Source organism: Phacochoerus africanus, chromosome 5 (assembly GCF_016906955.1).
Source record: "Phacochoerus africanus isolate WHEZ1 chromosome 5, ROS_Pafr_v1, whole genome shotgun sequence".
NCBI lineage: Eukaryota > Metazoa > Chordata > Mammalia > Artiodactyla > Suidae > Phacochoerus > Phacochoerus africanus.
In genome coordinates, this window is record NC_062548.1 from 136,427,410 (window position 1) to 136,453,360 (window position 25,951).

Sequence of the window (25,951 nt, forward strand, 5' to 3'; positions counted from 1 at the left end):
ATCCGTGGCTTGGACGGTGGTTACGCGTGGCGTTAATTTTGTGCTCATCCACATAATTCCTCGCTGTGTATTATATGGTGTGTTCACTTTATCTTCTACTGTGGGTTTAAGGTTTTTTAAGGGATAGGATACGTCCACCAGTATGGACAGGACCCTCGGGACGCGGGGTCACAGGGCGGCGAGGACCCAGATCCCGAAGAGCCGCCTGGGGCCAATGGTTTCCTTCTGAGGAATGGGGGCTATTGGAGAGCTTTGAGCAGAGGGCTGGTCTGCTCTGATTATATTTTGGGATGATCATTCTGGCTACTGTGATAAAAATATACTGTGGAAAGGGAAGAGAAGCAGCAATAACGTGAAGAGAGTATGCATTTCAAATTTCGATGCATTTTGGTAAATCGCTCTCCATAAAATCTGCACAAATTAACAATCTCACTGGCACTTTTCCACATCAACCCTTGCACAATGGGCTTTAAAACATTGGATATTTGTCCCTTTGATGGGGAGAAGTGCTGTCTTGTAGTTTTACTTACATTCTTGGTATGAAGGGTGGGGTCACATTTTTGAGAGCCACTCGCCAAAGCTTCTCTATCAAGTGTCTTTGCATACCTGTCCCTGTTTTTCTGCTGGTTCATTGGTGTGTTTCTTGCACATTTGTGCATTTCTATTACATAGCAAGGAAATTAAACGTTCTCTGTGATTTGAGCTCTAGCGACATTTCTCCCCTTTGTCATAATTTTTTAAGTGAAAATCTCTTCCTCACTCAAATATCGTTATTAAAAATCATTATAAAAAATTTAAAAATAAAAAACTCAGATGTTCTCTTCCAGTACTCTAATGATATCTTTCCTTTTTTTTTTTTTTTTCTAAACTTCAACCATGGTCTCACGGAGAATTTATTTTGGTATAAAGTACGAGAAAAGAATCCATTTTTTCCAAGACCAGCGATGTGTTAGGGGCACATGGTGTGGACAAGATTGCCTGGTTTGAGTCCTGTCTCTGGCAGTTCCTACCCTGTGACTGTGGGCCGCTCCTCTGTCATGCTGCCACTTGCCTGTCTACCCAAAGCCGATAACAAGGCGAACCACCTGCAGGCGAGGGTCGTTCAGAGGGAGCTTTATCACCACCTTTCAAGGCTACTCATGAGTGAGGCTGTGATTCAGACGCCATCATTTCCACCTTGTATCTACACACCAGATCCGCTCCCCTGTTAACCAAGCTTGGGCTTCTTCCCCCATCAGCTGCTCATAGGACCATGGACATGAGTTGCAGGATGGCTGTTGCCACGATACTGACAGATGACCTGCGAGTCAAGGATTACACCTTGCCATGTGAGCCTGCATGAGCCTTTAGTCCTACTTCTGCTCATTTTGGTTAAACCACTTCCATTCCACAATGGCTTGTTGCTGGGTCGATCTAAGCATATGACTCAGAGACTAGCAGAAGGCAGGTCGTGATGGGCAGCTCCAGATGCATGGGTGCAATGTCAGGTGGTCTGTCTCTACCGAAAGTGCACTGCTGTTTCTCAAAAGGCCGCAGTTCTCACTGCAGATGGCCTGGCCTTGGCTCAGAACTCCAGAGGCTCACGTTTCGATTGAACCATGGTGTTGGCTACAAAACCCACATGGCATCCGCCTCCACTAGGAATATCTCTGACACCCCAGGATCTGCTGGGTTATAGGGCCTGGGTCTTTTTTTTTTTTTCCTTTTCAGTTTTTTAAGTTTCATTGAAGTAGAGTTGATGTATGAGGTTGTGGTAAATTCTGCTGGATGGCAAAGTGTTTCAGCTACACACGTGCACACATCCATTTGCTCTCAGATTCTTTTCCCTTCTAGGTTATCATGGAATATTGGCTAGCATTTCCTGTGCTCTACCACAGGTCCCCACTGTGGCCCAAGTCCTGGTGGCACTGTCATCTGCGCCTGCTGCAGTACATTCCATGTTCAGGCCCCACTTGAAGCTGGAGCCCTCTTGCATGGCCTGATAATGGACAGAAGCAGTATCCTCAAGGGCGGGGCAGGCTGCTCCCACACTGAAAGAGGCCGCTACCAGGAGGAGGACTTCCTCGTGGTGGGAGGCAGGATGCCGGGACCTACCCTTTGTGTGGAGAAGGGGTTGTGTCCACTGGGTGATATATGAAGAGTACCTGCTGCACTGTGGATGACCAAGGACTCCAGGAGTCCAGCTGCCTCTTGGGGCCACACTAGCCTGATGGTCCCGCTCTTTGGGCCATGTCGTGAGAGTGGGTGGGAGGGATGACGCAGAACCGCAAGGGGACGGGCCCATGCGCTGTGGTGGGTTTCACGAGCATGCGGACCTCCGGGTCTGCTTTTCCACTAGAACCCAGAAACGGCGCGTTCATTAAATCCACAGCCTTAAGCTGAGTGCCTGCGTCTGTTCCAGCTCTGGCCCAGTACAGAATAAGCCTGTGGGGGTCACTCCTTCCAGGACAGACCCGAGTTCCCCAGAGAGCTGGACTGGTGGATTAAACAGAGACAGGGTGGGACCACGACACGGGCATCCTTCAGCTCCTCGAGTGTAGCCATTTCCCCAGGATGAGATGTGATCGTCACTTTCTACCTTGGCTATGACGGTGGGGCTGTTTCAGAGGCTCCTATTTGTCTTTCTTTCTGTGATGTCTCTGACCCCTCCGGCCAAAGACCCAGTGTATACTCTGCACCATCTGGCCCGTATATCTTTCCCAAACACGTATGAGGGGACCAGAAAATGACAACCTGGTGAGCCCATAGACCCAGTGGGACCATTGCAGGCTGGACATTAGCCACGATTCCATCTGCTACCTGATCCCACATGCCCCACTGCTGACAGAAGGGTAATAATGACCCTTCGTGTGTCCAGGTATAATTGTCAGCCTCCAATCTGTGTCCAACAGTCCCGTGGATGTTTGAGTGGTCCCCTCACCTGACTACGGCTGCTGAAGGAAAGGGCACACACCCTGCAACAGAGGCCTGGGGATGGTCACGGTGTACACTGGCCGTGGGTCTTCGAGACCCTCCCAGGGACGTGGCCTCCTCTTCTGCTGGACTCGGGTCCAGAGACGGCACAAGGGGTTCTGCTCTGTTTCAGCTCATCCGGCCTTGGTTTCTTCTGGTGTCAGCAGGACCCTGACTGGCTGCCCATCTATTTTGCCCTCTGGACTGTTGTCTTCTCTAAACACGGGCATCATCCTGAAGGTCAGGCCTCGTTGGCTGCCCCTCCAGGTTTCCCCGTTGTGACGGTAATTGCATCCACCTGGCTTCTGATCTGGAAGCACCACCAGCTGGCCTCTGTTTCTGCAGGGTCCTGCCATCCTTGTACTTAGAATGAGCCTAACGCTGTGATGGCATCACCCACCGTGGTCCAGCATCCCTCGAGTTTTGTGATGCTGGGGCCTCTCGTCCTGCACCTCCCTCCTTGTGATGAATTGTGAATCTGCCAGGCCTTCCCATGGGCCTCGCCCTCTGGCAGGTGCTCTGGCCCCCCAGAGATGTTCACGGTCACGCATCTACGTCCGTGAGTCTCTCAATCCATCCTCCACGGTCTGCCATGCAATTCTGGCATTTCGGCTCACTTCCTGTGGACCACTGGTTTGTCCATGCCTCCAGGCAACACCCTAGTCGTGGTTTCACACCCAGATGCCGAACCTGGTGTCTTGAAACTGCTGCCGAAGAAGCCCTTCCTGGTGCAAGCTTTTCCCAGGGTCTCTTGATCGGAATCCAGTCCTACACATCCTGACGGGATCCAGGGGAATCTTGACAGAGCCTTAAAACCCCCCATCTGAGCCAGTTCCTACAACCTTGACGTAACCCTGCTTGTGATGCGATGTCAGAGGGATGGGGCGGTTTTGCCAGGAAGTGGTCTCCGAGTTTTCTTTAGGAAGGAGGGAGCTCTTGTCCTTCACAGGACGGAGCGGGACAACCCCGCAGGACAATCCCTCCGAGGAACACGGAATTCAAGATTTCCACTCACCCACCTAGAATCCTTAGCCCGTGTGCCAGGGCCCCAGGCGCTCCCATGCAGAATCCTGGGGGCCTGATGTTGTCTTGGGCTTGGCCCCTCTGAAGGTCAAGGGGGGTGCCTGTGGGAAGGGCTCAGGAATGCCTGGCCTGGCAAAGCTGCCCACATCCCACTCGGAACCTGTGAGCACCTCAAGCTCCACCCCGAAGGGGAGGCAGGGCTGCAGGTGCAACAGGGTTGCCCTTCAGCTGACAGCACTTAGAGGGGACACATCGCAGGTAACCAGGATTGAACCTAAACTGAACCATTCCACTCAATAAAGGGATTTCCCAGCTCTTCTTACTTACTCTCTTTCACTCATGGACAATGAAGATAGGCGCCTATCTTTCAGTGAGGTTATGCAACAGCCTTCTGATGGACCTCGTCCCGAAACCACACATTCCCGAGGTCAGCGGAAGATTACCTTCAAAATACTGGCGGAAACCAACAGTCTACTTAAAATCCTATCTTTCAGAAGTGCTGATGCTTTGAAGACTTTTTCCACATAAATACCGGCAGAAAACGTCTTAAGGATACCCTTTGCTGAGAAGGAGATTTTGAACCCGTGAGGAAGGGTGGGGCCCAGGACAGTGATGAACAAAGAAATCGCTACGTAACGAATGATTCCGACAGAGACGTCAGTGGTGAACGATCTAAAGATACCCCCTGAAAAAATTAAAAAAAAAACATTCCCTGAAAGTACTCATAAATGAGACCCCGGATGAGCCGTAGACAGGATTAGGTTTATATGGTTCAAAAATAATTTTGTTCCTTGATAGGAAGCTGGAAGTGTTTACTACAGTTTGACGCTGTTAAGCACTTGATTAATACTTAATGGCAATAACTAGGAAATATAGAAAGAGAATATTTAATAAACCGGTGGATCAAAAATAGGTCAAAATTTATCAATAACTGTAATAGAGGTACATATTTAAATGTTTTCTCTCTCTCTCTCTCTTTTTTTTTTGTCTTTTTTGCCATTTCTAGGGCACCTCCCGAGGCATATGGAGGTTCCCAGGCTACGGGTCCAATCGGAGCTGTAGCCGCTGGCCTATGCCAGAGCCACAGCAACGTGGGATCTGAACCGCGTCTGCAACCTACACCACAGGTCACGGCAACGCCGGATCCTCAACCCACTGAGCAAGGCCAGGGATTGAACCCGCAACCTCATGGTTCCTAGTCGGATTCAATGACCACTGAGCCATGACGGGACCTCCTTAAATGTTTTCTCTTAACCAGGGAACCCCAGAATACATTTAAAAAAATAATACTTTCTTTACACATTTTGTTAGAGACATACCTGAAACACAAGGGAAATGTTAAAATAAATGGATAAAGCTATGCCAAGAAGACGTGAACAAGGAAAACAGAACAGGAGTGTTAAGGCCAGAAAAAGTCGGGTCAAGAGATGAAGCTGAAGACCTTGCATGGCTGCAAGATATCACAAAAAGTCAAAAAAAGCTTAATTTTGTATGTCTCTAACAATATCACCTGAAAAACATAAAAGAAAAATTGCCGAAATTTCATAAATAAAGGAAAAAACCTAAAACCTTAGTTTGATATTTTTATCATACTCGTCTCAGAAACAGACACATCTAGAAAACTAGAAAAAAACGTATGCAAACTTATGAGCTTCGTCTGCTATTGATCTAACAGACATTCACCCAACAACGAAAGAACACATGTTCTAGTTAAGCATACATGGACGCTGCATTTTGAAGAAAATATACTTGATCACAAAGGAAGTTTCAAAAGATACCAGGAAAATTCATATCATCCTGACTATATACTTGGACCACAACTTAATAAAATCAGAAGCTACAAAATAAAGTATAAGAAAGTCTCCCATAAGTTTGTAAATTTAAAACACCTGTCAAAATTATTCACGAATCAAAGAAAAAATTACAGTGGAAATAAGCTGTTCGTCAGGCAGGGTCCTCTGGAGAGGCTCCATTTATAGAAGGAAGCCAGTGGTGCTGCTCGAAGGTGGGCGTCAGGGAGCCGATGGCAGAGGTTCCAGACTGGGTCTGAATCCTGAGGACCAGGAGCGCCGCGGGTGGAGGCTGGATGTCCCCGCTCCGTAGTCGGGCAGAGAGGATCAATATCCCTCTGCCTCTGCTCTCTCCAGGCCCTCATGGGACTGGAAGATGCCCCCACTCTGGACCGTGTCCTCTGGCTCACACGCTAATCGGCTCACCGATTTTACTCACGTACATACATGCATGTTCCTCGTGTGAAACAGGAAACGTGGAAAATTGACAGAACACTGTACACCAGCTACAATGGACAAAAATACAAATCATTAAAAGAAAAAAGAACGTTCATGAACCAAGATGTCAGGACACACCTCGGTCCAACCACTGGCTAAACATACATTCTGGAGCTTTGTGTTCAACCACACAGCTCGCTTCTCTGTCTGACTCTTTGAAAAATGGAAGACTTGCAGAGAAATACACTGCGTTAGCTCTGGGGAATTCATAGCATAAGGTTACTGCTGTTGCCTTCCTAATTCATGCATAAATATATATTTAGCACCTCTTTTGTTAATTTTTTTCTGAAACAAGTAAATGAAAATTCCAACTTGAATCGGCTTAAACAAGAAGCCCAAAAGTGGGATGGCTTAATTTTGGTTAACCTAACATTGAAACCATGCAATTGAGAATTCAGCTTCTCTCTCCCCTCTGCTCAGTCTTCCTCAGGCTGCTAGCCTGCTACTCAGTTCACCTATGTTCAGGGTTACAAGAGGCTATCACCCCAGGTGCTCCATCCAGACAGGGCAGAATTATCTGGAAGTTTAAGAGATGAATCTACTTTGAGTCTCAGATAGAACAAAGACACACGTCCTTAGAGAAACATCCATCGGACTTTGTCTTACCTAAGAGTTTTCCTTTGTTTATGAACCATCTTACTCCTTGGATTAAATGTGTTCTTTGGAACTCAGGGAAGGGCTAGGAGGCTAAAGGTTTTCCATAAACAGGAGGGGGCGGGGAGACACGGCAGGAGCATCTGTCCTGGGAAGGTCCCATGGGGTCCTTTGTGTTTCAAACATGCCACTTAGCACAAGCAGCTTATGAGAATAGTCCACTTGCGAAGCGGTCACTGTGCTGTCCCTCATTTACACCCTCAACAATTAAAAAAAAACCAAACAAACCAACAACAAAAAAAGAAAGCCTTCTCCTTAAATGTCCCATAAGAATGCTTAGAAAGTCACGGGTGGGGTTTATGTTTATCCCTGTCATGTGGACAAGTGAGTAGTAAAGAAAGCCAGCCCCTGACCCTGGAGGACCCGTGTGTCCAGATACTCAAAGCCAGGGGCCAGGTACAAACACCCGAGGAGAACTGAAGGGATAGGGTCCTGCAGACAGGGGACATGGAACAGAGAGCAAGAGGGCAAAACCAAACAGCTTCAGGGCCAGGTTCCGAAAAAAAGAAAAAAAGAAATGTGCCCATCCCGTGCTCTTTCTGATGCTAGTGTAGGGAACAGGTGCCAGCGGTCGCTTTGGAGGCGGCCAGGCGGGGGGGCGCCAGAGAGAGAAAAGCTAGGAGGGTGGCTGCAGGAACAGCAGCAGGGAGGAGGCCCACACAGGCTGAGCTGGAAATCCAATCAGCGGGAATGCACCAGAAGCTCAGCAAGGGGCTTCTCGGTTGTTGTAAAAATATCAGACATTTCTGCAAATAATCTTTTATGCCTTTGGGATGCTTTACACTTATGGTGGAAATACCTTAAGTATTACATAATGTAGGTATTATATAATATATAAGTATTATACAATATAGATATTATATATTATATATTAATAATATATAATACGTACAATGTAATGTATATTATATATTATTTATATATTAATTTAATATATATTATTACTATACTATAATATATATACACATAGGTATGTGTATGTATAATGTAGGTACAGATATATCCATATCATCCATTAAAAGTATCACATAGGTATATATAGGTCACTACTGCCAGTATTAGCCTCCTTTTATTTTATTTATTTATATATATATATATATTTTGTCTTTTGTCTTTTTAGGGCTGTGCCTGCGGCATATGGAGTTCCCAGGCTAGAGGTTGAATTGGAGCTGTATTTGCCGGCCTACACTGCAGCCACAGCAACATGGAATCCGAGCTGCATCTATGACCTACGCCACAGTTCAGGGCAACGCTGGATCCTTTACCCACTGAGTGAGGCCAGGGATTGAACCCGCGTCCTCATGGATGCTAGTCGGGTTTGTTAACCACTGAGCCACAATTGGAACTCCCTAACCTCCTTTTAGAAGGAAACAAAACAGACTTATGGGGGTAGGACAATTTCTAGCCTCCAGAAGTTGGAAAAAGCAAATAAATAGTTGAAGAAAAAATTTTAGAATCGAACAAAAGATAGAGCGTCACAAGGCAGTGAATGTTTTAGAGTAACTGCAAAAAAAAAGGACAGGATCGTTTCGAAGAGGGAAGTAAGGGTTCCCCATGACCTCGCTTGGCGTATACGTTGTCTGGAGCAGAAGCCAGGTGTCGGTACCCTCCTCACATGACCGATGGGGAAATTGCTGGGCTAAGTCATGAGCCTGGGATGATGAAAAGCGAAAGTGACCGAGCCCAGACGTACATCATTGGCCCTGCCTCTGTCTGTAACCAGGACTCCTCACTTCAAGAGGTTTGTGGTTTACACGTCCTGTTTTTTCACATTGCATAAAGTCTGCTCTTGCAGGTGGCAGGGAGGATGTATTAAACTTCAGTGCTACACACACGTCTCTAAGTACACAAATCCTAAGCACGCACTTGAGTGAAAGATACCCAGGAGTCACACCCCTGTGGAGCCCTGCCAGGGTAAAGAAAGCGGAAGCCGTCACACCCCAGACCCAGCTCTCCCTTCCCTCTGATCCCCCTTCTCCTGGAAAGCAGCCACCGTTCTGACTTCTTTTTTTATGTACTTTATTGAACATAGAAAATTTCAAGGTATCTAAAGTGTACACTGTAGAGATTGGAGAGAAGACTCCCCCATTTAATTTAATTAGTACATCGATCACCTCACACATTTATATCCTTTTTGGTGAGAATATGTCCATTCACCTTTCTTGGGAGATTTCAATATACAATACAGGGTTATCACCTCTCATTACCATGTGTTACACGAGCTGGAAGTTTGTACCCTTTTAGTGACCTCTTCCTGCCCCTCCCCACCCCCCAAGCCTCTGACAACCGCCTTTACCCTCTCCACCTCTATGAGCTTGGCTTTTTAAACAAACATTTCATATATATGTGGAACCATGCAGTATTTGTCTCTCTCTGGCTGGCTTATCTCGCTTAGCATAAAGCCCTCAAAGACCATCCATGTTGTCATAAATGGCAGAATGTCTTTCTTCTCATGGCTGAGGACTGCATCATTAATTCTATAGAGCACATCTTCTTCAGCCATTCATCCACTGATGGATCCTTCAGTTGGCTCCATATCTTGGCTACTGTGAATAATGCTTCATTGAACACCAGAGTGCCAATACCTCCTTGAGACCCTGTCTCCATTTCCTTTGGATATGTACCCAGAAGAGGGATTGCTAGACCAAGAGGGGGGTGATTCTTTGTCCTGATGAGGTTTTGAGACAGCTAGAGCCAGCCAATCGTTGAGAGAGCTAAACACAAGTCCACCTTTAGGAGGGTTGATGGTGAATTTGAAATCAGAGGAAAAGCATAACAAAAGATCAAAAGCAACATTTAAAGAGAAGATACAGACAAGTACTCAAAAGGATCAGCCAAAGCTAGTAGGGTATTGGTTTCTGAATCAGGGAGCCAACCAAACCCCATTTGTGAGAAAATGGCATGAACATAAATCAGAAACCAGGTAAATCATTGAGGGAGGGAAAATGGGAAAGTCAGCTGGGAAGCCCTTGAAAAAGCTTATGCAAGAAACAACACAAACAGTTAACTCTTACTGGGCACAACCCTATTCTAAGCCTAACAAATATTGTAAATATTTCCTACAAACCTATGAGGAAAGCACAATTATAAACTTCACTTAGATGAGAAAACTAAACAAAGAAATTAAACCACTAGTCCAAGATCTCACAGTTACTAAATGTCAAAGCAAGGCTTTCTACCTGACTTCTTTTTTTTGGTGTTTCTGTCTTTTTAGGGCCACATCTGCGGCATACAGAGGTTTCCAGGCTAGGGGTCAAATTGGAGTGGCAGCTGCCGGCCTACACCACAGCAACACAGAATCCAAGCTGTGTCTGTGACCTATACCACAGCTCACGGCAACACTGGATCCTTAACCCACTGAGCGAGGCCAGGGATGGAACTGGTGTCCTCGTGGATGCTAGTTGGTTTCGCTAACCGCTGAGCCACCATGGGAACTCCCACTATCCTGACTTCTAAATCAATAAAGAAAGCAAGTAGCTGCTACAAAATTAATCACTAAGCATCTATTCCTTTCATGTGGCCTCATTTTTTTCAAAATTCTGTGTGTTACGTTCACCGATGTTGCTGTTTCCGTCACTCCAGGGAATAAAGCGCGTTCTGCTCTGTGAAAACACCTCAGTTGTTGTATCCAGTCTATTTTGGAGGGACCTTTGATAGAAGTCAGTTTGGGGATGACGCCTATAGTTCCCCTATGACCGTTCTTACTTCTCTATTCATGGACGAACATAGACACCCATCTCGTTGGAAGTGGACCTGCTGAGTGTGTCACGCGTGCAGCTTAAGGTAGTTTTGCTAGTTGGCCAAAGCGATTCCAAAGAACGTCAGCTGCAGTTCATTTAGTTATCTGCCCTTTCGGTCTTTGTTTTTCGATATGTCGCATACTCTCATTCATTCTACTCCTCATGCATTTTGGTGGCCAGGGTCCACCCCTTCTGTTAAATGTGTATGGATGGAACTGCATTATGAATTACAAAAATTCATAACGGGTGAATCCTTTTCTAGAGCAGCTGCACAACCATCAGCTCATGCAAGTTTCCAGTTGCCCTGCATCCTCACCCACCCTCTCGGAGGCCATTTATTTCCCTTTACTGCCGTGTACCCTCGCTGATTGTCTGAGGCCGTCTACTCTAGTGGCTACTGGCACAGACGCTGACCCTAGAGTGCTTGACTGGGATCCGGCGTTTTACCACTCACCTAGTTTTTTAACCCCATCGGTTTCTCATGTAGACACGGAAAAGATGATAGTGAAAAGAACTCAGAGTTGCTAGAGTGACACGATAAAAGGTAAGAACACCTCCTGGCACAGAGCGGATTGTAAGATATTAAAATACATTTGCTTGTATTATTCTGGTGTTATCTCCATACAAAGCAGGGACTATTACACAGTGAATGCTCAACAAACGCACGTTTAGTGTGACCCTGTGGCTGTTTGTTAATATGCCACGGCTGGCTATCTTCCGTAAACGTGTTTCATGGTTGGTAAGACGAAGCGGTCTTACGTCAGTATCTGAGTCTCTCTGTCAGCACGGTTGTATAATAATTTTATTAAATTTGCAAATATCGATTGCAGTGTATAGTGGTGTCATTGGGTACGTGATGTACTGATTACATTATATCCTCTTGTCTCTCAGAGCTGCTGTAAAGAATTACCACATGCTAGTGGTTTAAAACAACAGGAATGTATTGGATCATAATTCTGGGGCCAGAACTCCCGAATGAAAGTGCCAGGGGCTCACGGTGCCTCTGAAACCTGTAGAGATCCCTTCGCCTCTTCCTGGGTTTGGGTAGTTTGCTGACAGCCTCTAGAAGTCCTTTCTTTGCAGCTGCCTTAACTCCAGTCTCACGGGTGTTCTCTCTGCCTGTTTCTCTTGTGGTAGAGATACCAGTCATACTGGATGCAGGTCCCCCTGCTGACTTCATCTTAACTGCAGCTCCAAAAAGACTATTTCCAGATAAGTCCACATTCACATGCACCAGGGTTAGGGTTTTAATGCGACGCAGTTCAAACCACAATACTCAAACATATAAATATTTTATGGCAATGCCAGTAGAAACCTATGCTTACGCTATTTCTTCTGCACATTTTCCCCAAGGTTTTCTCTCAGGGACCCAGCAGTTGTACCATCTTGTAATACCTTCTGCCAAATGATCTATTACAGCAAATACAGTCACCTCTCCTTCCTCATGGGGGATTGGTTCCAGGACCCCCATCACACCCACATCTGTGGATGCTCAGCTGCCTTATAGAAAATGGCACAGTAAGAGTTCCTGCTGGGGTGCAGCGGGTTAAGAATCCAACTGCAGTGGCCTGGGTCTCTATGGAGGTGCAGGTTTGATCCCCAGCCTGGCACAGTGAGTTAAAGGATCTGGTGTTGCAGCAGCTGTGGTGTGGGGGTTCAATCCCTGGCCCAGGAATTTCCACATGCCTTGGGTGTGGTCATTAAAAAGAAAGAGAAAATGGCATCGTGGGTTCTGTGTCTGCAGATAGGCACCGCCAGCTGTAGTCTGCCCCGCCTTTCCTGAGCTCCTCCATCCCACAACTCTCTGTCCTCTTTTCCCTACTGGTGCTGGTTTTCTCTGGACCTGCCTCGTCGCTGACACGCAGAGTCTGGCTCCCCTTGCTCCTGTTCCCTTTGTGTCCCTGCCTCCTATGCTTGACTTTTTCCTGATGTACTCTCACCTTTTACGGAAATATATCCTCCGTTATCTTCCAAAGAACACAATCATCAAATTTCCTAAATCCTTCTGTTTTTGAAAATTCTCTTATTCCATATATTTCAGTCCCTTGATAACTTGGCTAGGTACAAAATTCTGTATGGTAATATTTTTCCCCCTTCAAATCACGAAGTTAAGTCTTTGCTATGAACCAGTGTGGAAGACTTCCTTAGCGAGGGGAATGTCCTTTTAATTCTTGATTTCTTCCATGGAATTGAATTTGTTTCATCTCTCTTTTTGTGGTGGTCTTTTTAAAAAGAATCTTTTTATTTTATTTTTATTTGCTCTTCTTAGGGCTGTACCTGTGGCGTATGGAGGTTCCCAGGCTGGGGGTCTAATTGGAGCTGTAGATGCCGGCCTACACCACAGCCACAGCAACACAGGATCCGAACCGCATCTGCAACCTACACCACAGCTCACAGCAACGCTGGATCCTTAACCCACTGAGCGAGGCCAGGGATCGAACCTGCAACCTCGTGGATGCAGGTCAGAATGGTTCACCACCGAGCCAGGACGGAACTCTTCTGCGGAGTTCTTCCCTAAATCCTTTTCTGTGTTTCCCATTGCTGGGCATACGCATGGAATTATTTACTTAATTTGACTTTTATGTTCCTCGTTTTAACGATGTTTTCTTATCCTCTCTTCACGTGCCACAGGATAGTGTCTTATTTTATACATGCAATGCATTTCCTTATCACTGTACAATTTAAAAATTTTTCTTTATTTCCACCATGCTCATTTATCTTGTTTCACTTGCATTTTTTTCCTTTCTTATTGAAAACTGTTTGCAAATGTTAAGAGGTGTGACTTTATATTTGCGAAGTTTGTTCTTGGAAGCTGATGAGAAGTTCGGACGCATGGGTAAAACTTGTTGGCCATGTAACATCCACATAGAGCGTTCGGGCTGGGGTGTGCTGGGCACAGCCTTTCATTTTAGGATCTGGAAGGCACCTGGATGGAATTCGCTCTATTTAGTTGCTCCAGGGAATAATCCACCCGCCTCCTTCATAGGTGTAAGTGCCTGGGGAGAATATTCTAGGAGCTGAATGGCCAGTGTCTTGGGTGTGTCTTTAATGTAATATTTATCTGGTCCTCAGTCTCCTTCCTTCTACTGTAAAGTAAATCTATGTTCCATTCTCTAGAGATGCGAACAGGATCACGGGGAGGCTGGTTAGCCTTACCCCGAGGAGAGCAGGCTGGGAGTATAACTGGGGATGCAGCTGCCCCCCAGCAGATACTCGGCCAACACACCTGTTTGCAACTTTCCTCCTCACCTCCTCCTTCTGTGCTACTGATCAGCAACCATCCCGAGGCCCCAGGGGACTTGCTCAGCCAATTAGCTTGCTTCCTTTGATATAATGCTATACAGACCTTTTAGTTGTAGCTTCCTCCTTCCTGCTAAATAAATGATTCTCCATCCATATTTTTCCATTTTTCCTTTGTCCTTTTGGTGTCTATGGATTTCAAGATTATTTTTTCCAAATTCCCACTATTTTAGGAAGAAGGATATGTAAATACATGTGGCAAATCTGCCATCATTAACCAGGAGACTCATCTAAAGTGTAATTTTTAAATATAAATTTTAAGATGGCTGGAATGTGTTTTAGTTCATGGTGTATCTTATTTGTTAGTTTATTGGCTTTATTTCAAATCACTATCCACTCTGCTAGCAGCAATATTGTTGAAGAATGCTTTGCTTTTCCCAATGATATGTGAGGATTCTCTTAAATTTATATGTTTTTGAAGTTCCCATTGTGGCTTAGCAATAACAAGCCCAACTAGTATCCATGAGGAAGTAGGTTCAATCCCTGGCCTCACTCATTGGGTTAAGGCTCTAGCATTGCCATGAGCTGTGCTGTTGGTCACAGACACAGGTGGGATCCTGCGTTGCTGAGGCTGTGGTGTAGGCTGGCGATGTAGGTCCAATTCGACCACTAGCCCTGGAACTTCCATATGCTGCAGGTGTGGCCCTAAAAAGAAAAAAAAACTGTATGCTTTTTAATATGCTAGATTCTGTTTCAGAGCTTTCTCTCTGTCTTTAATAGCATTGTTTTCTCCCTTGATATTAAAATTATACTATTTTAAAATTTGAAAAAAATATAAAATTATAACAAAGAATATAAAAATTACCCTCTTCCCACTCCTCTGTGTTTATTTTGTCCAAGTTTTATAAAGCACATATGCACAATTTAACATAAAATTGGAACTTGCTGCAAATACTCCTGAGCAGTCTTCCTTAGTCATTTAGCATTGTACACACTTTCTTACCACATTAGTTATTTTTACAGCATGAGTTCTAATTGCTTAAGAGAATTGTATCTGCTAAACCTGCCATAATTTGTTTCTTTGTGGAGTTTGCCAGCACTGGGTATTATGTGTATTTTAAGTTGTCTGTTTCCAGTTCAAAATTGATTCTTCCTTTTAATCTGCATTTTGAATGGCTTATGAATTAAATGAACTCTTTTCCCATCTCTGTTTACTCCACGTATTGTTCCTGTTTTTCTCGTAAGCTCTGGAATCTTCTCAGTGATGGGCTGGTGCACTCTACAGCAGAGACATATTGATTTGGTTTTGACGCTTTCTTGGAGTGTCTTTCACTGGTTTTTAAGCAGCTGTCCACCCTGGTCTCTGCTCTCTGTGACCAACAATTTCAGCCTTTGCAAGTCTGTTTCGACTCATTGTCATCAATATCAACTGATATTCTTCAGTCTTTGCTCAGATTTTTTTTTTTAATGGCCACACCCACGGTATATGCACGTTCCCGGGCCAGGGACTGAATCCGATCTGCAGCTGTGATCGACACCACTGCTACAGTGTCGAGGGATCCTTAACCCACTGCTCTGAGCCAGGGATGGGAATCACACCTCCATAGCAGCCCAAGCCACGGCAGTTGGATTCCTAATCCACTGCACCATAGCAGGTACTCCCTCAAACAGCATTTTAAAAATAAGGCTCACCCTAATCACTGTTATTAACCACTCTAAATTCTCTTTTAACCCTGCTGGGCATTTTCTGTTTTCTTTTTTCTTTTCTTTTTTGCTTTTTAGGGCCACACCTGTGGCATATGGAAGTTCCCAGGCTAGGGGTCTAATCAGAGCTGTAGCCACTGGCCTCACCACAGCCACAGCAATGCCAGATCCGAGCCATGTCTGCAACCTACACCACAGCTCACGGCAATGCCGGATCCTTAACCCACTGAGCGAGGCCAGGGATTTAACCCACATCCTCATGGATAATAGTTGGGCTCATTAACCAGTAAGCCGCAAGGGGAACTCCTCTGTTTTCTTTTCCTCCTATAGCAGCTATTACTTTCAAGCATACTGTGTAATTTACTTGTTTATTCTACCTTGTTTTTATCATCCTCTCTGCAGGCAGAATATAACCTCTGTGAGGACAGGCATTTTTGTTTCCATCAGTGGTACATCAGAGTACCTAGAACAGTGTCTGATACATAGTAGATGCTTGATAAGTCCTTTTGAATGAATACATTTTATCCTTTATTTTTATTATTTTATTCAGTAAGTATTTACTGAGTGCCTCAAGGCAAGCCCTCTCCTGGCCATGAATTTGACCTGTGCTGACAACCCCAACTCTTAAGGACCTTCCAGTTGAGTCGGGGAGAGAAGGGAGGAAACGAGCAGTGGTGGCCTAGGCGTCCTGATACAGGACACACGGTGCTATGGGGGCTGGAGGCAGGACTCAAGGGGAGACCAGGCTCGTGTGCGTGCAGAAGACGGCGTCTGAGGGGCATCAGGTCCCGAGCCTTGCTGGAGTGACGATGTTTACTCTTCCAGAGGCAGGCAGCCCACCCAGACCACAAAGCACTTTCCTGAGGGGTCTGCACTTCCTCGGGAGGCAGCTGGGAAAGGTTGAGGGATTTGAAGTGACATGATCAAATACACATTTTAAAAGGTCACTCTGAAGCTGTGTGAAGGATGAATTGGAAAGGAGACAGACCAGAGACAGGAGATCATTTTGTAAGGTATTACCGGAGTCGAGGTGAGAAACGATAGGGTCCAAGAGAAAGTCACAGTGAGAGCACAGAAAGAAAGGAAGGTATTTCACACGCAGTTAAAGAACACAGCTGACGAGCAAGCGATTAGAAAATAGAGCATAGAAAGGAGAGGGGCACAATTCTAGGACATACTCCTGGGATTTTTATTTTAATAACAAGTTAGACAGTGATGTTTCTACGTGAGTACAGGAGATGGGGGCAGGAAAATTATGATCAGCATTTTAATCTGCTTGTCTTAATGCATATTGTATATACCCAGATGGAAGTATCTTGTGGGCAGCCAAGAAGGGTACCTAAAATTTAGTACAGCAACCTTGACATAATATTTAGGATCTCTAGCCTGTAGTGCTGAGTGAAGCTGTAGGTAAAGATGCAGTTACCCAAGATGTGTATAAACCATGGGGAAATCCAGAATAGATCTTGAGAATATCAGCAGGTAACTGGAAAGAGGGGTGGGGAGCAGAAGAAAAAAGAAGTATCCTGTGAGACCAAGGACCTAGAAAGAAAAGCGAGGAACCCAGGAAGGAAATGCCGGCACTTCAGCGGTGAGGAAGGCTGCCGGCTCCCCAGGGTCTCCGCCCCTTGCTTCAGCCCTGACCTTGGGGAGGGTAAAGTCTATGAAAGGTGGGAGAGACAGCCAGGAGCCATTTGTGCTCTTATTTTGTTCCAATCTTGGATAACTTGAACTATGAAAAGTTTTTTTTATTAATTTACAAAGTTGTGTTAGTCTCAGTGCACAGTAAAGCGCATCAGTTATACATATAAACACATCCAAGATTCCTTTTCGGGTTCTTTTGCGACATGGTTATTACGGAGTATTGTGTATCTTTCCCTGTGCTGTACAGTAGGTCCTTGTTATTTTCTATTGTATGTATAGTGGCTCGTGTATGTTAATTGTATGAGATCGCTAATACGTGGAACCTGATAAAAAATGAAACAAAATAACTGATCCACGAAATAGAAACAGACTCAGCGATTATGAAACCAAACTTATGGTTACCAAAGGAGCATCTTTGGGCAGAGGGGTAAATCAGGAGGTTGGGATGAGCATTGTTTAATAATGAGGAAGAGCTCTGAGAACAGCAGAATCAGAAAGAAAGCAGTGCCTGTCTCGTCTCCACTTTAAAGGAAGTGCAGTTCAGTCTCAGAGGCCTGAAATGCCTTGTCTGGGAACTCACAGTCCGACAGGCTCAGCTTCCTGTCCCTGTCTGCCCACTTGCCACTGGATTTGCTCATCCAGTTGATAGTCTGGGAGCAAAATACAACTTCTTGAAACCTCTCTCCCACCCATTTACTTACATTGCATTTTAGAAATAAATCATATCCAGGCTAGAGGGGCGTGTGTTACTGGAGAGGAAAGTCTGGGTCCTGTGTGTCATAGGATCCCAAAAGCTCTTCTGGGTCAGCCATGTGGCCGTGAGCCTGGACTGGAAGCAGGTGGCGGAGACTCGGACACCCTGCCTGCTGCCTGGAGAGCAGTGTGAGCAGGGAGGAGAGGGCCTCGCGGTCGATGCCAGGCACGCCCTAAACCCAGTGAGAAAGAAGTTTGAGTCAAAGGTCCTTCAAAGTTTTTGACGAGCTCCTGCCCCATCAAGTGCCTCTGCCCTTGAGGGTCAGTGTCATTGGGTTCACCCTTTGACGGCACTGGTGTCCGTCTGGGGATCTGACACCAGCGCTATTCTGTCTTCCTGAAGCCCGACGTCCCTGCCACTCCCTTTCGCGGAAGCTGCGACGTGTCTCTGAGGAGCTCGCTGCCCTGTCTCACCCCTCCTCCTGCCACCCCACGCGCAGCCCTCGTCAAGCTGGGCGTCTGATTTGCTGAAACAGCTTAAATTTTTCCTTTGTAGGTTTCGTGGAAGTAGAGCTGCTTTACAATTCTGTGATCATCGCCGCTGCACCGCGAAGGGATCCAGGCCTACGCCAACACACGTCCACTCTCTTGACCGTCGCAGAATCGGGCAGCGTTTCCCGAGCGCAACGGCAGGTCCCCGCGGGCCAACCTGCGCTACAGGCCCTGCCGCAGGGGGCTGAGAAGAAAAGCGCTGGAGGTGCCTCGGTGGCTGGGGCGCCACCCGGGCTCCTCGGAGGAGAAAAACGCAATGCCGGCCAGACACGTGTCAAGGCCGGGCCCCATTCTATGTGATGGAGAAATGCCAACTCCCCTGACCCCGACGCACCCAGGGAAGAGCTGGGCCGGAGCGAGGCGGTCCGCAGCCATGGTCCAGCTCCAGGCCGCCTCAGGTCACCAGGAGCTCCGTGCTCCGGCTCCCTCTCTACCTGCGCGGCTGCTCCACACCTGCACCCAGGTCCCCTCCTTTCGGCAGCCACTCCTGTCTGCCCTCCCCACGGAAACACACTTTTCAGATCACCTTTGGGTCCCCACCCAGTGGGTTTTAGCACGAGTCTCTCTCTTTAAGAGTTTTCAGGCAGTGAGTCGCATGAAGAGCAGTTTAGTGATGGCTCTAGACGGTGATTAACAAAAGCTTCCAAGAGCACAGTTCTCGTTTGAACAATGCGGAAGGTGTGAGGAATTTCAAATTCAAGATGACAAAACATCCTGCATGCTTAGGTGCTCCTGTATTTTCACTACATGACTGGAGTGTCAAAATCCCAGCTTCTTGTCTGAATGTTAATTAGTATTTAAGACTCATTAAGCTGGTTTTCGTGATTTATTTCAATCTGTAATTAGATATTATAATTAGATTATCTCTATCAGATTTTCAACTTTCTTTTAATAAGAAGATGTTCAATAAATATAGATATAAACTTACGTTATAACATCATTTGAACGTGGTGATCAATCTCGTTTTGAAGCAACTGCACAAGAGCCTAATAACGAGGGGGTGTGTTTGTTTTTATATGAATCCATGTCTTCCAGGTGGTCCGTGTGTCCCAGTGGTATTTTGGGACCTTTGTTAAGTGGCATAACTGCCTCACGGTGTTAAATTTTGACCTTCATGATTCAGAGGAACATTTCTGGAACGGTACCATACACGGTTAGGCTATGTCATTTGCAGCTGTTTTAAAGAATGGCTCCTGCCTGGTATGGGAGTAACTCCTCGTGGAAGAGAGCGCAGCACAAAGTAAGAGAAAGGTGATGCACTGGAACAAGAACCCGTTAATTATTCCCTGTCCTTTGGTTCTCTCACTGTTCAGGCATGTGGTTCAGGTGTGTATAGGTCAACCCAGAAGACGAGACAAGGTAGAGGGCTGTGCCCCTTTGCAGGAGATACTCAGACGCTGCAGCTTCTGAAGAGGTTGACTCTGTCTGCTTTGCTATAAACTGAGCAGCATTTCAGGATTGATTCCGTGGGTCATGTAGCATACAAATCGTGAAACGGAGACAGAGATGAGTCTGGTTCGGGTCTGGGTCCTGGGAAGGCCAGTGCCCAGGCTGGCTTGGGGGCTGCATTGAGCCTCAGCCGGCTCTGTCTCCGGTTCTCGCAGGCACTGCTTTTAGAGCCATCCCAGGGAACCCTGAGCGTTTGCATCTGATCTTTTTTTTTTTAAGTTTTATTGAAGTAGAGTCAGTTTACAATGTTGTGATACTTTCTGCTGTAAAATAAAGTAGATTCAGTTGTACATGTGCACACGCCTATTCTCTTTCAGATTTTTTTTCCCACGTGGGTGATCACAGGACATTGGGGAGAGTTCCCTGTGCTGTCAGCAGGTCCCTTTCCCACACAGGTGATCACAGGACGCTGGGGAGAGTTCCCTGTGCTGTCAGCGGTCCTTGGAGGCAGAGGCAGGTTTAGAGTGAGCAGCGATTCCCAAGATGTGGGTCTCCTTTCTCAATAAAGAAATGAATATACCACGTTTTATTCAACATAAATGTGGACATATGGTCTGACACATGCTCTGAAAACGGGACAGGATATTTGAAGTCAGGTCTGTTCCCGTCAATCGGGACATATGGGCACCGTTCAGACTGATTCTGAATCTGAATTTCTGATTCGGCTCGGAAGCCCAGTAGCCCTGTGTCTTTGGCTGCAGGACGCCGAGAGTGCCCCGCCACTTGCCAGGTGAGGTTCCTGGTGCCGGCTGTCAGTGCAACAGAGCAAACGAAGCCCTGCCCTGTGTATTCCTGCCCAGGCAGGCCCTTCTGAAATATGAAAATAGACTGAATTTGGTTGAAATGATTATTTTCCCATGTTTTTAGAGGAATCTTAAGGGGCTTTCATGTGGATTAATATTTTCAGCCTTGGGAAGTTGGGCAGGAAGTTACCGTGAGAACGTGCCCTGCTGAAGGCCGGCGGGAGGGGCTCGGGAGCCACGGCCGGCAGGTGGGCCTGGGGAAGTGGGCGCAGAAACCCAGCAGAGGGACGGCGTGAAGCCGACAGCAGGGCTGTAGTTCCAGTGGGAGTGCCAGTGGCCCTGAGGAAAGAGGGAACTCCAGCACTCGTTCTGGAACAAAGGACACGAGGCAAGGTGGGCGTGTTGTGACACAGAGTAGCCGGTCTCGAGGGTCTGGTCTGCACACCTCCCCAGAACAGGATTTGTCCTTGTCGCCAGGGCCGAAATGGAAGGACCAGGGAGGACAGAAGGACCCGTGTCCCCGTGCGCCCACCGAAAGGGGCCGAGGGCCACAGACCCATCATCACAGAGTCACGAAGAAGAGGCGGGTCCTTCCAGACACCAGGTGGGGTTTGAAGCTGAGCGGTGCTGCCTTGCTGGTGCCCAGCTAGGCTGTCTGGGCACCTGTGCACAGTGGTAGGGGACAGGCCACACCCTGGACGCCACTGCTGGCTGGTCTGAATCCCAGAGAGCAGTTTCAGCGAGTGCAGACACTAAGCCCCACTTCCATCCCTGAAGTTGATGTTTTTGAGGCTGTATTGACCCATTAATAAAGCAGGGTAAGTTTTCTTGTTCGAGCTGTTTAACCTTTAATTTTTTCTCTTCTCATTGCAAAAGCCACAAGGCTGACCCTGTGCAGCTCTCCTGGGTAACGGTGTCCAGGGTGTCCACTGCCCCCACCACATGGCCGAAGCCCTGGATGTTTGCGTCCAGCCCAGTGCCCCTCTGAACGCGCCCCCATGGCCCTTGGTCTCTTCATCGTGTGTGGTGTCTGAGAGATGCTGTATCCTCTCTCTCAGAAAACTCACACATCTCAGTGCAGCTGTCCTCTTCTGAGCATGGAATCTCTGCCCCCTTACACGCTTACACTCTTGTGGGGGAGAAAGCTCCAAATACGGTTAAAACCTGGATTTGGAATGACACGACTGGAGGAGCCCAGGCCTCCATGGAGCCGCCGGAGTCACCGCAGCGAGAACCCACTGTAGTTTTTGGGTGGACCGGACACGCTCCGAGCACAGTGCCATTTCAGCTGAAGCGGCAGAAAGAGCAAGAGAGACCGTTCAGATGTGAGTAGACGAAGGGGTTCAGGGCAAGGAGGGAGCTCGCACAGACGACCTGGGGCGGAGGAAGAGCTGCCGGATCTGGGATCCCTGCTGAGGTGGGGCGTGTCACTGAGGGACACAGCGCAGCCTGGGCCTCGGGCAGGATTGTAAGGGCCCAGCCCTGCAATTTATGATGAAAAGACTCAGGAAAATGTCTGCTGGCCCTTGTGTCTGGTAGGGAAGCCCCTCCCATGTGTGACTGTGGAGTGTTTTAAATGGGCAGGTACTGCCTGCCCAGGAATTGGATCCTCAGCTGTATTTAGCCTAATCCATTCAAGTTCGAAAGCTGCAATGCTATTCAGTTGTTGGAAAAGTCTAGTGTGTTCAGGACAACTTGAGAATGTGCATCAACTTTTTCTATCTTTCTTTTTTTTTGCCTTTTTTTTAGGGTTGCACCCACAGCACATGGAGGTTCCTAGGCTAGGGGTTGAATCAGAGCTGTAGCTGCCGGCCTACACTTCAGCCACAGGAACGGGGGATCCGATCCCCATCTGTGACCTACACCACAGCTCATGGCAACGCGGATGCTCAACCCCCTGAGTGAGGCCAGGGATCGAACCTGTGTCCTCATGGATTCCAGTCGAGTTCGTCACCCCTGAGCCACAATGGGAACCGTGAATCAACTTTTTCAGCTGTCGATTTTATGAAATCTAAATGCAGACCCACTATTTCTGATAAAAGGCTGGCATCCAAATTGCGATTTGCCCTGTGTGTAAAATGAACACCTCGCTTGGAAGATGTCCTAGGGAAATGCATGAAGCTACGTCTTAATGATTTCATAGCGATTAAGCATGGAAGTGATATTTATGTACTGGGTTAAATAAATAAAATACATCACAAAAATACATTTCCCCCTTGTGTTTTACGTCTGAGAGTGTGGCTGCTGGATAGTTGTAAAGTAACTACGTGGCTCACATTCTATTTCTCACGGACGGTGGCCCCGAAACCTCGGTTTCCTCATCTCTAAAGTAGGGCCCATGGGAGGGCCTCCCAGCCAGTCCATGTTCAAGGTGAAGGGGTGACCCATGGACATGAAGCTTCTGGCACAGTGCCTGGCACGTTGCCAACGCCCGGGAACGCAGGCGGTCTCGTTATTGCCGCAACCTTGGCCATGTGGATTCTGTGCGTCCTCCTCATGGTTCTGCTTCCTCCAGCCACTTCAGCTCCTGGACGCGCGGGGTTTTTCTCCCAAACGTCTGTCAGTCTCTTCACGTTCCGGCATCTTTCCTGCCTCCCCGCCCGTCAAAGTCGCTGACGGCTCTCATTCAGAAGCAGGGAGGGTCATTGCTTCCTGAGGTGGTCCTCTGTGCGTTGCCCCCGGGCTTCTGTGCCTGGTGCCCAGGGCCCCCACTAAAAGGGAAACCGTGAAAGCGTCCAGGGTCCCCTGGCTCTGGGGGGAGTGAAACCCCTGGCACCCCTTGCTCCTCTCTGCCCTTGGCCCCGTCACCCCACGTGCTCTGTCCGCTCGCCGGCCTGGATGTCCTGCCCTCGCCTGGGGCCTGGGTACCACGAGCTGTCCCCACTTTTCGTCTCCTGTTCAGCCCCTGCTCATCTCTGCTCTAGGGGACCCTCCCAGCAGTTGCCTGGGAGCAGACGTCTCTCTGCCGGAAGGCTGCCCAGCTCTGGGCTTTTTCTTCCTTGCACTTTCCAGAGAGGGTGACAGCCCCTGAGACCATGGGCCCCCATCAGAGCTCCCCCAGCCGTGAATCACCCATAGTAGCCTGGGAGACATCATCCAAAAGTCAATTTTCCATTGCTGAGTCACCAATTCGACAAAAGCCAATCAATGGAAAATCAATTCACTCAATGACCAAGTCATGAAATGGGTCATTAACCAAGAGAATTTGCCAAGTTCCAGGGGTCTGTCTTCTTCCTGCAATTTCCTTACTTCAGCCCCAGCCTGTCTCTAAGACCATCAGGAGTCCCAACCCTCAGTCTTGTCTAGGTCGGTTTGCAGAAGCCACTTTGCCCAAGCACTGGGGCGGGGGCCAGGTAGGGGCAGAAAGGTGACAGGACTGGGGTGAAGCTGAGGTGAGGGCGAGAGTGAGGACCGTGCCCTGGAGAGCTGGTGGCTCGCAGGGGGCCCTTGGCTCCAAGACAAGAGTCATTCGGGAAGTCAAAGGGGTGGCGGCAGAGTTGGGGGATGGGCTGGGCATACGGATAGATACCACTTCAGTCGTTCCTGGGAGGCGGGGTGAGCAGGGCCTGGAGCATCAGTTGCTGCGTCAGAATGTAAGACTTCGCAGGATTGCACCTTGACATTTTTCTGGAGAGTTGCTAATGACTTTGCTGTGTCACTTAGAAATCGAACGTCTGCCTGAATTGTGGGGTTTGTGTTTGATCTCTTCTTCCCCAGAAGCTTTTTAGACTTGTCTTATTTTTAAACGTTGTGTCTAGGGGTGTGTGTGTGTGCTTCCTTCATCACACATCTCAGGGTCTTTCAAGCTGAGGTCCTTCATCTTGGGTTTGGTTTGGTTTTTATTTTAGGAAATCGTTGTCATGAATTCCTCAGCTATCTCGCCCTCCACTGTTCTCTGAGACCTGCCTTTTCAGGATGGGCATGCTTCGTTTCCTGTCCGTTTCCTCTCTTAGCGTCATGCTTCCATCCACTGCAGACTTTGCTGCTGCCTGTGAGACGCATCCCTAAACATCACTTTCCAGGTTTCCACATTTCCTTTGGGTGCATTATCCCTCCCATGTATTCTGTTTTTCAACAAGCGTGTCGAGTATGGTATACATACAGAAAAGGGAGTGAAATACAGTGAGTATTTTGTTTGTAAACAAATCCCTGAAGCCCTGCGCCACCTCTATTACTGATGAATATCATTCCAACTTCTGTAAGTTTCTTCAGTTTTCTTTATATGCTTTTTCTCTCTCTTTTTTAATCCCTGAGCCAAAATCAGTGTCATCATCTCTAGCTAAAAGTCACCCCGGACTTGTTACACGTGCTTTAATGTGTTAACCAAGTGACCCTCACAACAAACCTACAAGGGGGCTTCAATCGTTCGCCTCCTTTTACAAACAAAGACAGGGAGTTTGAGTGTCTTGCCCGAAGATGCCTGGAGAGGAGCAGAATCGCGAAGCTCATCTAAGGGTTCTGGTTCTGAGCCCCGTGCACTCAGGATACTCGCTGAGCGGTATGGGGGACTGTTGTTTTGTTTCTGTAATTTCCTCTTGCTCAATGTTATGTTTGAAGAATCGTCCATGTTTTTGTGTATAGGTATAACTTATTTTTCATTTTCCTAATTGACGTTTGGATTGTTTCCAGCATTTGACTGGTTTACAGAATGCCTCTGTGCACATTCTATACATGTCTGGGGTACAATAATGGGTTCTCTAGGGTTTGTAGCCAGGACCAAGATGGCTCCATCACAGGGCATCTCTCTCTCTCTCTTTAATCTATCTGTCTATCTATCCATCTATCATCTATCTTTATCTATCCATCTATCTCTATCTATCCATCATCTATCTATCTATCTATCTATCTATCTATCTATCTATCTATCTCTATCCATCTATCTATCTATCCATCTATCATCTATCCATCTATCATCCATCTCTATCTATCCATCATCTACCCATCATCTATCTATGTATCTATCTTTCTATCTATCTCTATCTATCCATCATCTATCTACATATCTATCTATCTATCTCTATCCATCTATCTATCTATCCATCTATCATCCATCTCTATCTATCCATCATCTATCCATCATCTGTCTATGTATCTATCTATCATCCATCTACATATGTACCCATCTATTTATCTGTCTATCCAGAGAGGATAGGTAGATAGAGACAGACTGGGAGAAAAGAGGGAGTGCCATGTACCCACTACTCTGACACCTGTGGAGACTCACACGAGCGGTATATACAAGGCCCACTTCTCCATCTCCTCACCCAAT